The sequence below is a fragment of the Hyperoodon ampullatus genome (assembly GCF_949752795.1).
Source record: "Hyperoodon ampullatus genome assembly, chromosome: 5".
NCBI classification, from domain to species: Eukaryota; Metazoa; Chordata; class Mammalia; order Artiodactyla; family Ziphiidae; genus Hyperoodon; species Hyperoodon ampullatus.
In genome coordinates, this window is record NC_136918.1 from 13,731,364 (window position 1) to 13,745,002 (window position 13,639).

The following is a 13,639-nucleotide window of genomic DNA, read 5'->3' on the forward strand; positions in this document are numbered from 1 at the left end:
ATCTGGATTTTAACATGACATCTTTCATCTGGGAAATGTTGGCAACAAACTCAAAGTTTTAAGAAAAGCACTCTGTAACCCAATACGTTGCGGGCCAAAGCAAACACATCTGCAGGCTGGATCCAACCCCAGGCCAACAGTTTGTGACTTCTGATCCAGATGGATCAGTGGTTATGGCGATGATTTGGGACTGGTTCTTTTCAGACTTAAAAACAACTGGTTGCTAGTGATCTAAACGTTCTCACTTACAAGTTGTTCTCTTCGTTTCCTGTTTTTGTAACAAATCTTAAATCACATTAGTCTGATATTTGAAACCTGCTGGTTAAAAGTAGAGGGACCATACATCCAGGACTGCCCAGCACAGCACTGGCTTAGGCCTGTAGCAGTTAAAATTATTAATACTGTTCCCTTTCATTCCTGACATGTTCCAGTTAGGACAATAAATTATATAGATGCTTTAATTAAGAGTCTCTTTTATCCCCACTCCCCCATTTTTCACTTACTTTTATTTTTTATTTATTATTTTATAGCAAAAACTTTTATGTTTAGAATTAGCCAGCTGGACTCAGTTTAGATGACCCCAATTGTGCTGGCAACATCCAAAGCATCATACTCAGGAGCCAGTGGAACATATGCCTTCTTCTCTCCATCAGGCCTGATCAGAGTGTTGACTCTGGCCATGTCAATGTCATAGAGCTTCTTCTCAGCCTGTTCAGTTTGGTGCTTGTTGGCCTTGACATCCGCAATGAGCACCGGTGTGTTGTTGTCTTCTATTTTCTTCATGGCTTACTCGGTGGTGAGGGGGAACTTGTTGATGGCATAGTGGTCAAGCTTGTTTCTCCTAGGGGCACTCTTCCAAGGATATCTGGGCTGCCTCCTGAGCCACAGTGCTTTGCGCCGTCCGAAGGTGTGTGACATCTGGATCTCCTTTTATTTTTTCGTGGCCGTGGAGGCCTTTCAACACTGCTTTCTTGGCCTTCAAAGCTTTTGCTTTGGCTTGGGCTTTCAGAGGAACAGGGGCTTCCTTCTTCGCCTTCGGCGCCATCTTTGTGCAAAGGGGTCACTTATTATTATTTTTAATTAATTAATTAATTAATTTAATTTTTATTGAAGTATAGTTAATTTACAATGTTGTGTTAGTTTCAAGTATACAGCAAAGTGATTCGGTCAGATTCTTTTTCATTACAGTTTATTACAAGATATTGAGTATAGTTCTCTGTGGTATACAGTGGGTCCTTGTTGTTTACCTACTTTATATATAGTAGTATGTGTACATACATATGCATTCTGTGTGTATATATTATATATATATTATTTAACAGCTTTATTGGAGTATAATTGCTTTACAATGGTGTGTTAGTTTCTGCTTTATAACAAAGTGAATCAGTTATACATATACATATGTCCCCATATCTCTTTACTTTTGCATCTCCCTCCCTCCCACCCTCCCTATCCCACCCCTCTAGGTGGTCCCAAAGCACTGAGCTGATCTCCCTGTGCTATGTGGCTGCTTCCCACGAGCTATCAATTTTACATTTGGTAGTGTATATATGTCCATGCCACTCTCTCACTTCGTCCCAGATTACCCTTCCCCTCCCCGTGTCCTCAAGTCCATTCCCTACATCTGCATCTTTATTCCTGCCCTGCCCTTAGGTTCTTCAGAACCTTTTATTCTTTTTTTTTAGATTCCATATATATGTGTTAGCATACAGTATTTGTGTTTCTTTCTGACTTACTTCACTCTGTATGATAGACTCTAGGTCCATCCACCTCACTACAAATAACTAACTTTCGTTTCTTCTTATGGCTAATATTCCATTGTATATATGTGCCACATCTTCTTTATCCATTCATCTGTTGATGGACACTTAGGTTGCTTCCGTGTCCTGGCTATTGTAAATAGAGCTGCAATGAACATTTTGGTACATGACTCTTTTTGAATTATTGTTTCTCAGGGTATATGACCAGTAGTGGGATTGCTGGGCCATATGGTAGTTCTATTTGTAGTTTTTTAAGGAACCTCCATACTGTTCTCCATAGTGGCTATATCAATTTACATTCCCACAAACAGTGCAAGAGGGTTCCCTTTTCTCCACACCCTCTCCAGCATTTTGTTGTTTGTAGATTTTTTGATGATGGCCATTCTGACCAGTGTGAGATGATATCTCACTGTAGTTTTGACTTGCATTTCTCTAATGATTAATGATGTTGAGCATTCTTTCATGTGTTTGTTGGCAATCTGTATATCTTCTTTGGAGAAATATCGATTTAGGTCTTCTGCCCATTTTTGGATTGTGTTGTTTGTTTATTTGATGTTGAGCTGCATAAAGTGCTTGTAAATTTTGGAGATTAATCCTTTGTCCGTTGCTTCATTTGTAAATACCTTCTCCCATTCTCAGGGTTGTCTTTTAGTCTTATTTATGGTTTCCTCTGCTGTGCAAAAGCTTTTAAGTTTCATTAGGTCCCATTTGTTTATTTTTGTTTTTATTTCCATTTCTCTAGGAGGTGGGTCAAAAAGGATCTTGCTGTCCAAGAGTGTTCTGCCTATGTTTTCCTCAAGAGTTTGATAGTTTCTGGCCTTACGTTTAGGTCTTTAATCCATTTTCAGTTTATTTTTGTGTACGGTGTTAGAGAGTGTTCTAATTTCATTCTTTTTCATGTAGCTGTCCAGTTTTCCCAGCACCACTTATTGAAGAGGCTGTCTTTTCTCCACTGTATATTCTTGCCTCCTTTATCAAAGATAAGGTGTCCATATGTGCGTGGGTTTATCTCTGGGCTTTCTATTCTGTTCCATTGATCTATATTTCTGTTTTTGTGCCAGTACCATACTGTCTTGATTACTGTAGCTTTGTGTTATAGTGTGAAGTCAGGGAGCCTGATTCCTCCAGCTCCATTTTCCTTTCTCAAGATTGCTTTGGCTATTCAGGGTCTTTTGTGTTTCCATACAAATTGTGAAATTTTTTATTCTAGTTCTGTGAAAAATGCCAGTGGTAGTTGATAGGGATTGTGTTGAATCTGTAGATTGCTTTGGGTAGTACAGTCATTTTCACAGTGTTGATTCTTTCAATCCAAGAACATGGTATATCTCTCCATCTTTCTGTATCATATTTAAGTTCTTTCATCAGTGTCTTATAATTTTCTGCATACAGCTCTTTTGTCTCCTTAGGTAGGTTTATTCCTAGATATTTTATTCTTTTTGTTGCAATGGTAAATGGGAGAGTTTCCTTAATTTCTCTTTCATATTTTTCATCATTAGTGTATAGGAATGCAAGAGATTTCTATGATTAAATTTGAATCCTGCTACTTTACCAAATTCGTTGATTAGCTCTAGTAGTTTTCTGGTAGCATCTTTAGGATTTTATATGTAGAGTATCATGTCATGTGCACACAGTGACAGCTTTATTTTTTCTTTTCCAATTTGGATTCCTTTTATTTCTTTTTCTTCTCTGATTGCTGTGGCAAAAACTTCCATAACTACGTTGAATAATAGTGGTGAGAGTGGGCAACCTTGTCTTGTTCCTGATCTTAGTGGAAATGGTTTCAGTTTTTCACCATTGAGGACGATGTTGGCTCTGGGTTTGTCATATATGACCTTTATTATGTTGAGGAAATTTCCCTCTATGCCTACTTTCTGGAGGGTTTTTATCGTAAATGGATGTTTCATTTTGTTGCAAGCTTTCTCTGCATCTATTGAGATGATCATATGGTTTTTCTCCCTCAATTTGTTAATATGGTGTATCACATTGATTGATTTGCATATATTGAAGAATCCTTGCATTCCTGGGATAAACCTAACTTGATCATGGTGTATGATCCTTTTAATGTGCTGTTGGATTCTGTTTGCTTGTATTTTGTTGAGGATTTTTGCATCTATGTTCATCAGTGATGTGGGCCTGTAGCTTTCTTTCTTTGCGACAGCTTTGTCTGGTTTTGGTAGCAGGGTGATGGTGCCTCGTAGAAAGAGTTTGGGAGTGTTCCTCCCTCTGCTATATTTTGCAAGAGTTTGAGAAGGATAGGTGTTAGCTCTTCTCTAAATGTTTGATAGAATTCGCCTGTGAAGCCATCTGGTCCTGGGCTTTTGTTTGTTGGAAGATTTTTAATAACAGTTTCAATTTCAGTGCTTGTGATTTGCCTGTTCATATTTTCTATTTCTTCCTGATTCAGTCTTGGCAGGTTGTGCATTTCTAAGAATTTGTCCATTTCTTCCAGGTTGTCCATTTTATTGGCATATAGTTGCTTGTAGTAATCTCTAATCATCCTTTGTATTTCTTCAGTGTCAGTTGTCACTTCTCCTTTTTCATTTCTAATTCTATAGATTTGAGTTTTCTCCCTTTTTTCCTTGATGAGTCTGGCTAATGGTTTATCAATTTTGTTTATCTTCTCAAAGAACCAGCTTTTAGTTTTGTTGATCTTTGCTATCATCTCCTTCATTTCTTTTTCATTTATTTCTGATCTGATCCTTATGATTTCTTTCCTTCTGCTAACTTTGGGGGGTTTTTTGTTCTTCTTTCTCTCTAATTGATTTAGTTGTAGGGTTTGGTTGTTTATTTGAGATGTTTCTTGTTTCTTAAGGTAGGATTGTATTGCTATAAACTTCCCTCCTAGAACTGCTTTTGCTGCACCCCTAGGTTTTAGGTCATCGTGTTTGCATTGTCATTTGTTTCTAGGTATTTTTTGATTTCCTCTTTGATATCTTCAGTGATCTCTTGGTTATATAGTAGTGTACTGTTTAGCCTCCATGTGTTGTATTTTTTACAGATTTTTTCCTGTAATTGATATCTAGTCTCATAGTGTTGCTGTTGGAAAAGATACTTGATACAATTTCAATTTTCTTACATTTACCAAGGCTTGATTTGACCCAAGATATGAACTGTCCTGGAGAATGTTCCATGAGCACTTGAGAAGAATCTGTATTCTGTTGTTTTTGGATGGAATGCCCTATAAATATCAATTAAGTCCATCTTGTTTAATGTATAATTTAAAGCTTGTGTTTCCTTATTTATTTTCATTTTGGATGATCTGTCCATTGGTGAAAGTGGGGTTTTAAAGTCCCCTACTATGTTTGTGTTACTGTCGATTTCCCCTTTTATGGCTGTTAGTATTTGCCTTATGTAGTGAGGTGCGCCTATGTTGGGTGCATAAATATTTCAATTGTTATATCTTCTTCCTGGATTGATCCCTTGATCATTATGTAATGTCCTTCTTTGTCTCTTGTAATAGTCTCTGTTTTAAAGTCTATTTTGTCTGATATGAGAATTGCTACTCCAGCTTTCTTCTGATTTCCATTTGCATGGAATATCTTTTTCTATCCCCTCACTTTCAGTCTGTATGTGTCCCTAGGTCTGAAGTGGGTCTCTTGTAGACAGCATATATATGGGTCTTGTTTTTGTATCCATTCAGCCAGTCTATGTCTTTTGTTTGGAGCATTTAATCCATTTACAGTTAAGATAATTATCGATATGTATGTTCCTATTACCATTTTCTTAACAGTTTTGGGTTTGTTTTTGTAGGTCTTTTCCTTCTCTTGTGTTTCCTGCCTAGAGAAGTTCCTTTAGCATTTGTTGTAGAGCTGGTTTGGTGGTGCTGAATTCTCTTAGCTTTTGCTTGTCTGTAAAGCTTTTGATTTCTCCGTCAAATCTGAATGAGGTCCTTGCTGGTTAGAGTAATCTTGGTTGTAGGTTTTCCTCCTTCATCACTTTAAATATGTCCTGCCACTCCCTTCTGGCTTGCAGAGTTTCTGCTGAAAGATCAGCTGTTAACCTTATGGGGATTCCCTTGTGTGTTATTTGTTTTTTTTTCCTTGCTGCTTTTAATATATTTTCTTTGTATTTAATTTTTGATAGTTTGATTAATATGTGTCTTGGCATGTTTCACCTTGGATTTATCCTGTATGGAACTCTCTGCACTTCCTGCACTTGATTGACTATTTCCTTTCCCATATTAGGGAAGTTTTCAACTATAATCTTTTAAAATATTTTCTTAGTCCCTTTCTTTTTCTCTTCTTCTTCTGGGACCCCTACAATTCAAATGTTGGGGCGTTCATTGTTGTCCCAGAGGTCTCTGAGACCATCCTCAATTCTTTTCATTCTTTTTTCTTTATTCTGCTCTTCACTAGTTATTTCCACTATTTTATCTTCCAGGTCACTTATCTGTTCTTCTGCCTCAGTTATTCTGCTATTGATCCCTCTAGAGAATGTTAAATTTCATTTATTGTGTTGCTCATCGCTGTTTGTTTGCTCTTTAGTTCTTCTAAGTCCTTGTTAAACATTTCTTGTATTTTCTCCATTCTATTTCCAGGATTTTGGATCATCTTTACTATCATTACTCTGAATTCTTTTTCAGGTAGACTTCCTATTTCCTCCTCATTTGTTAGGTCTGGTGGCTTTTTTCCTTGCTCCTTCATCTGTTGTGTGTTTCTCTGTCTTCTCATTTTGCTTATCTTACTGTGTTTGGGGTCTCCTTTTTGCAGGCTGCTGTTTCGTAGTTCCAGTTGTTTTTGGTGTCTGTCCCCAGTGACTAAGGTTTGTTCAGTGGGTTGTGTAGGCTTCCTGGTGGAGAGGACTAGTGACTGTGCTCTGGTGGATGAGTATGGATCTTGTCTTTCTGGTGGGCAGGTCCACGTTTGGTGGTGTGTTTTGGGGTATCTGTGGCCTTATTATGATTTTAGGTAGCCTCTCTGCTAATGGATGGGTTTGTGTTCCTGTCTTGCTAGTTGTTTGGTATAGGGTGTCCAGCACTGTAGCTTGCTGGTTGTTGAGTGGAGCTGGGTCTTAGCGTTGAGATGGAGATCTCTGAGAGATTTTCCCCATTTGATATTACGTGGAGGTGGGAGGTCTCTTGTGGATCAGTGTCGTGAACTTGGCTCTCCCACTTCAGAGGCACAGCCCTGACACCTGGCTGGAGCACCAAGAGCCTGTCATCCATATGGCTCAGAATAAAAGGGAGAAAAAAATGAAAGAAAGAAAGGAGAAGATAAAATAAAATAATATAAAATAAAATAAAATAAAAAGTTATGAAAACAAAAAATCATTATTAAAAATGTTTTTTGAAAAGTACTAAGAAAAAAAAGAAAGAAAGAAAGAAGAGAGCAACCAAACCAAAAAAGAAATTCACCAATTACAACAAGTGCTAAGAACTATACTAAAGAACAAAACAAAACCAAAAAACGGACAGACTGAACTCTAGGACAAATGGTAAAAGCAAAGCTATACAGACAAAATCTCATACAGAAGCATACACATACACACTCACAAAAAGAGAGAAAGGGAAAAAAATATATATATATATCATTGTTCTTGAAGTCCACCTCCTCAATTTGGGGTGACTGGTTGTCTATTCAGGTATTCCACAGATGCAGGGTACGTCAAGTTGATTGTGGAACTTTAATCTGCTGCTCCTGAGGCTGGTGGGAGAGATTTCCCTTTCTCTTCTTTGTTCACACAGCTCCCAGGGTTCAGCTTTGGATTTGGACCCACCTCTAAGTGTAGGTCGCCTGAGGGCGTCTGTTCTTCGCTCAGACAGGATGGGGTTAAAGGAGCAGCTGATTCAGGGGCTCTGGCTCACTCAGGCCGGGGTGGGGAGGAGTACGGAGTCCGGGGCAAGCCTGCAGCGGCAGAGGACGGCATGACGTTGCACCAGCCTGAGTCTCACCGTGTGTTCTCCTGGGGAAGTTGTCCGTGGATCACGGGACCCTGGCAGTGGGGGGCTGCACAGGCTCCCAGGAGGGGAGGTGTGGATAGTGACCTGTGCTTGCAGACAGTTGTCTTGGTGGCTGCAGCAGCAGTCTTAGTGTCTCATGCCCATCTCTGGGGTCCACACTGGTAGCCGCGGCTCACACCCATCTCTGGAGCTCCTTTAAGCAGCGCTCTTAATCCCCTCTCCTCGTGCACCAGGAAACAAAGAGGCAAGAATAAGTCTCCTGCCTCTTCGGCAGCTCCAGACATTTCCCCGGACTCCCTCCCGGCTAGCTGTGGTGCACTAACCCCCTTCAGGCTGTATTCATGCAGCCAACCCCAGTCCTCTCCCTGGGATCTGACCTCCAAAGCCCGAGCTTCAGCTCCCATCCTCCTCCTGCCCTGGCGGGTGAGCAGACAACCCTCTCGGGCTGGTGAGTGCCAGTCGGCACCGATCCTCTGTGCGGGAATCTCTCCGCTTTGCCCTCCACACCCCTGTGGCTGCGCTCTCCTCTGTGGCTCCGAAGCTTCCCCCTCCGCCACCTGCAGTCTCCGCCCGCGAAGGGACTTCCTAGTGTGTGGAAACCTTTCCTCCTTCACGGCTCCCTCCCACTGGTGCAGGTCCCGTCCCTATTCTTTCGTCTCTGTTTTTTCTTTTTTCTTTTGCCCTACCAGGTACGTGGGGAATTTCTTGCCTTTTGGGAGGTCTGAGGTCTTCTGCCAGCATTCAGTAGGTGTTCTGTAGGAGTTGTTCCACATGTAGATGTATTTCTGATGTATTTGTGGGGAGGAAGATGATCTCTGCGTCTTACTCTTCCGCCATCTTGAAGCTCCTCCGGTCACTTATTTTTAAATTTGTTTCTTTTAAAAAAAGCTCTTATGGAACATTTAAAATATTTAAAAAACTGATAAATGCCATAAACATCTATGTAGCCATCGTCCAGTTTCAGCAACTATCAACTAACCACCAATAATGTTTCTTCTATACCCTCAGCCACTCCCCAACTCCTGTATTATTTTGAAGGAAATCCCAGATTCCATATTATTTTATCCATAATTTTTATGCCCTTTGAATCAATATTATTGAAGTACCAACCTCCCAGTAAACATTTTAACTCATTATGTTTCAAATTTCTTATCTTCCCCAATACCTTGACTTCTTTGTAGCCTTTTTCCTTTACCACTGTCTGCCTTTAGTCTGTCGTTCTGTTCCTGAGTCCTGGTATTAAGGGGCTTCATCAGTATTTCTCAAGAACTTTTCAGGAGTCATTGAATATTTGTTGCTGCTGAGGGAGATAGCCAATATTTCTGTCTAAAAACAAATTATTATATTTATTATTAAAAATAAAAGATAGTATTTTGAAGTTTGTTTTTCTAGTCTGTCAACTGCATCTGTCTTTTCAAATATTGATTTGTCCATTGGTTTGCCCTTTTAATTATTTTTGATGAATTTATCTCATTGCTTTGTTACACAGTTGGAAGAGTGTTGCCAGATTCCAGTTCTCTGAAGACTTTTGTTGTGTATTGTGGACTAATCCTGGGGTCTAATTTCAAGGTTCATTTGACATTTTGGTGGAAAACGTGTATTCTGGTAACTATGTCCTTTGAAAAACTTTGTGAGTTACAAATGATCAGAGAGAGAGAGAGAGAGAGAGAGAGAGAGAGGGAGCGAAAGAAGGCATGACTCTTAAACTTTGATAAATTTATTAAGGACTCAAGATACTTTTTATGTTAGAATTTTCTTCATAGTTTAAAATATTTAGATTAATGCCCATGAATGCACATTATATAATACATATATATATAATTTGATAATACAAATAATTGATTCCTCAAATAAGCTAGTTTTGTTAGTTTGTACTTTATCTATTTGGGAAACTTGAATAAAAAGTATTACACTTTTACTCCCTTTTGATTTTCTCTGTATTGTATTTATATTTTTCTTAGTGGTTTTTTGTTTGTTTGTTTGCTGCATTGGGTCTTTGTTGCTGCCCGTGGGCTTTCTCTAGTTGTGGCGAGCGGGGCTACTCTTCCTTGCGGTGCGTGGGCTTCTCATTGAGGTGGCTTCTCTTGTTTCAGAGCACAGGCTCTAGGTGTGTGGGATTCAGTAGTTGTGGCTCCTGGGCTCTAGAGCGTAGGCTCAGTAGTGGTGCATGGGCTTAGTTGCTCCGTGACATGTGGGATCTTCCCAGACCAGGGATCGAACCCATGTCCCCTGCACCGGTGGGTGGATTCTTAACCACTGTGCCACGAGGGAAGCCCTGTATTTTTCTTCTCTATGGTTTTTTTTCCGTAAATTATATTAAGATTTTTTCTTTGAGTATTACATTGTTTTTTCTTTTCTTCATATGTTGGTAATCCCCATCTGCATTCTTTCCCATTATTCAATCTTCACATAGATCCAACTTCAACATTTTCTAAATTCACATGCTATGCATGGATTAATAATGAGGACTACTCTTTACCCATTTCAAACTCAACCAAATGATTAAATGTATTTTTAAGGAGCATATACTTTTCATACTAAGTTGAAAGTTCCTGGAGATCAGAATCTCAACCTTTTATATCAGTATCAATGTATCAACCTTTTGTGTCTGTATCAATGTATCAACATAAAATTGAATATGGTAAACTCTCCAAATATTTGTTGACTTAAAATCTAGTTAGGAAAAATCATGTTTTGCTACATGTTTCATGTACTTGCTGACTATAATATAAATAAATTCATCCATGTTATTATCTTATGCATTATAAATATTTAAAACATTAACGACATTAATGGAGTTCTAAATAAAGCATAGAAAAGTTTAGCCACAATTCCACTATTCAATTCCAATTTTTAAAATGTAAATTTTAAAATTAAAAATTTTTAAAATAAACTGAAGATAATTGATTTACAATGTTGTGTTAGTTTCTGGTGTACAGCAAAGTGATTCAGTTATATTTATATATTATTTTTCAGATTCTTTTCCATTATAGTTTATTACTATATTGAATATCGTTCCCTGTGCTATATAGTAGGGCCTTGTTGTTTATCTATGTTATATATAGTAGTTTGTATCTGCTATACCCAAACTCCTAACTTATCCCTCCCCCTCCTTTCCCTTTTGGTAAGTTTGTTTTATATGTAAGCAAATCTGTTTCTGTTTTGTAAATAAGTTCATTTGTAACAGTTTTTTTGGATTCCACATATAAGTGATATCATATGATATTTCTCTTTCTCTGTCTGACTTATTTCACTTAGTATGATAATCTCTAACTCCATCCATGTTGCTGCAAATGGCATCATTTCATTATTTTTTTATGGCTGAGTACTATTCCATTGTATATATATGCCACAACTTGTTTATTCATTCATCTATATACGAGCACTTAGGTTGCTTCCACGTCTTGGCTATTATAAATAGTGCTGCTGTGAACATCGGGGTGAATGTATCTTTTTTAATTCGAGTTTTCTCCAGATATATGTAAGGGCAAATAATTTCTACACTGCTATAATTAGTGCCATAGATACTTTGTTTTAAAGATCAACTTTATTAAGGTATAATTCACATACAATAAAATGTACCCATTTTCGGTGTACATCTTGGAAAAGTTTCAAAAAGTTTTCTTTTTCAAAAGAAAATTCTCAGTATAATTTTGCAATGTTTTTTGGTCTTAATAATCTTTACATTTTGATTATATATACATATATTTAATTGAAAAAAGCTGTTAAAAGGTAAAAAATACTACTCTTTTTCTAGCTATTGATACAAGTTTCCAGTCTTACTCTATGTACAATTTTTCTGGCTAAGACTGGCCCTGGGTAAAATTTGGAAACAAGCAAAGATTTTGCTTTAAATTTCCTCTTGGAGTCCATTTCTGCCTCCTCCTCCTCATCATCATTCCAAGGTGGCCTGTCATTACAAGCCGCACCTCTACCTCAGTTGTTTATCACTTTGGGACAAAAGTTTTTTACACTTTAGACTCCTGATTTTGTATTTAATGTGCTAATGCCTTTAGTGGTAGAGATTTTCAGTCAAATATATAAATGTCCCTTAATCACGTGTTGTTTGAAGACTTATCCCTTCTATAAAGTTACCTCTGACAGTACCTTTGGTCATTTCTAGATTTTCTCTGACTTTTGCGGGTATCTAATTCCTATCCTGCAAGGAGTGAATGAAAGGACAAAGCATCATGAGTGTGTGTGTGTGTGTGTGTGTGTGTGTGTGTATGTGTGTACCAACATGTGTTTTATTGCCTTGGAAAGAAGAGGTATCCTTCTCCAATATCTTGTGTAGGATGAGTTGGAGAGTTTTCTACTTTTCAAACTTTTATAAATTCTCTAGTCCAGACATATCCTGTTCTTTGCCTGGCTGGTTAGATAAAGTGTAAGCTTGAAGGGCTACGCCGGCAGAATGACCTTTCATTCTCCCAGGTGGATTGAATCAGATACTGCTTTCCTCAAACACTCAATCACAATTCTTAGTCACAGACTAGGTCACAGCCAAGCAGTCAGCCTCAGGGTATGGTCATGTTCAAGTTCAGCTCATTAGTACCAACCTGGGCTAATGTCTTTTGTTTCTGTTCTCATAGTTCTGTTAGGAAAGTGCAGGATCTAGGCTACTCTGTAAAATTTAATCCCCCCTTTCCAAGTTTTTGACTGTGGAACAGCTAGAGAGGGAGGGACTTCGGAATTAAACAGACCCATCTGTGTGTGTATATATTTCCTCCCTCCCTTCCTCCCTTCCTTCCTCCCTTCCTTCCTTTTTTCCTTCCTTGTTTATTGTTTCATTTGTTTATTATTGAAAAGAGATAGAAGAGCATGGTACAATTTCAAACAAATTTAAGAGTATGTGATGGAGAGTAAGCAGTCCCTCTACCTCAAGTCTCTAAACTCCTTTCCTAAAGGCAGCCACACTTAGCATTTTCTTATGCGTACCTCCGTAAAATTTCAGTTCATAATCAAACACATATTTGTATTTATACCCTTTAATTTATATCCTGTTAAAAAGCTCAGATGTACCTGCCTTATTTTCACTTGAAACGTGTCCAGAATATTGTTTCAAAACAGCACCTACAGATCTACCGCATTCCTTCTAAAGACCATGTTTGGCTACATTGTGTTCCATTGTATTGTACATACTTTGTTGAACCAGTCTCCTGTGGAGGGAACTTAAGTTATTTCTAGTCAAAAAATTCTTTTTGGTTATTAAGGATGATACCACAGTGAGTATTCATAGAGATACATGAGGATAATTATTGGAGACATTCCTGAAGTAGATTGCTATGTCTAACATTAAAATTTTAATAGTTATTGCCAAATTGTCCTTCAGTGAAGTTTCGTCAACTTATCCTCCCAGTTAACAACATTTGAAAATGCTTGGTTTCAGACTATTAGTATCAAACTTTTCCAACTTTGCCTACAAATTCATTTTTCTTCAATAAATACGAAGCACTCTCTCTTCCTTTCTCCATTCTCCTGCCACCTTTGTCTTATTTTTAATCACAGAATAAGATATTGAAGGTTATAACTTATTAGAGTTAAGCATAAATTCCAAATGTTGACTATGCAGTCATTCCTTATAAGGAAGAAAGAGGTGTTTCTCTGGGCCTACATTCAATTTCCATGCTTCAGTCCCTCTTTGCTTTAACTCTGCCCACATGCTGGTTATGTGGCAGTGTTAATTGGGCATTCTGCTTTTTGAATCTCATGTAGAGTGTACATCCAACTAGTTTACCACAAAATTTAAAACAAAAATGAAGAGAGTGAACACAGCCATTAGAGTTGTTGTGAATCATTTGAGTTAAGTGTAAATGCAGAAAGAAAATAGGAAATCTACTACTATTAAGTGCACCTTGCCCTTCTCAGTGGAATACAGTACAGATTTACAGTGTTAATTATTTCCACCATCTATCTGTTTAAAAGCTGTGAGATTGAAATATGAATATGTCAGATATTTAAATACTAATTTTGCTTTAAAAAT

At 37.9% G+C, this 13,639-nt stretch overlaps 1 pseudogene across 1 annotated transcript; it reads right to left on the reverse strand.

Annotated features, from left to right (window-relative positions):
- Positions 1-570: 570 nt before the first annotated feature.
- Positions 571-1,045, reverse strand: LOC307054052 (large ribosomal subunit protein uL23-like; annotated as a pseudogene). Its single transcript has one exon. The product of its transcript is annotated as a large ribosomal subunit protein uL23-like (transcript).
- Between the last annotated feature and the right edge of the window lie 12,594 nt (positions 1,046-13,639).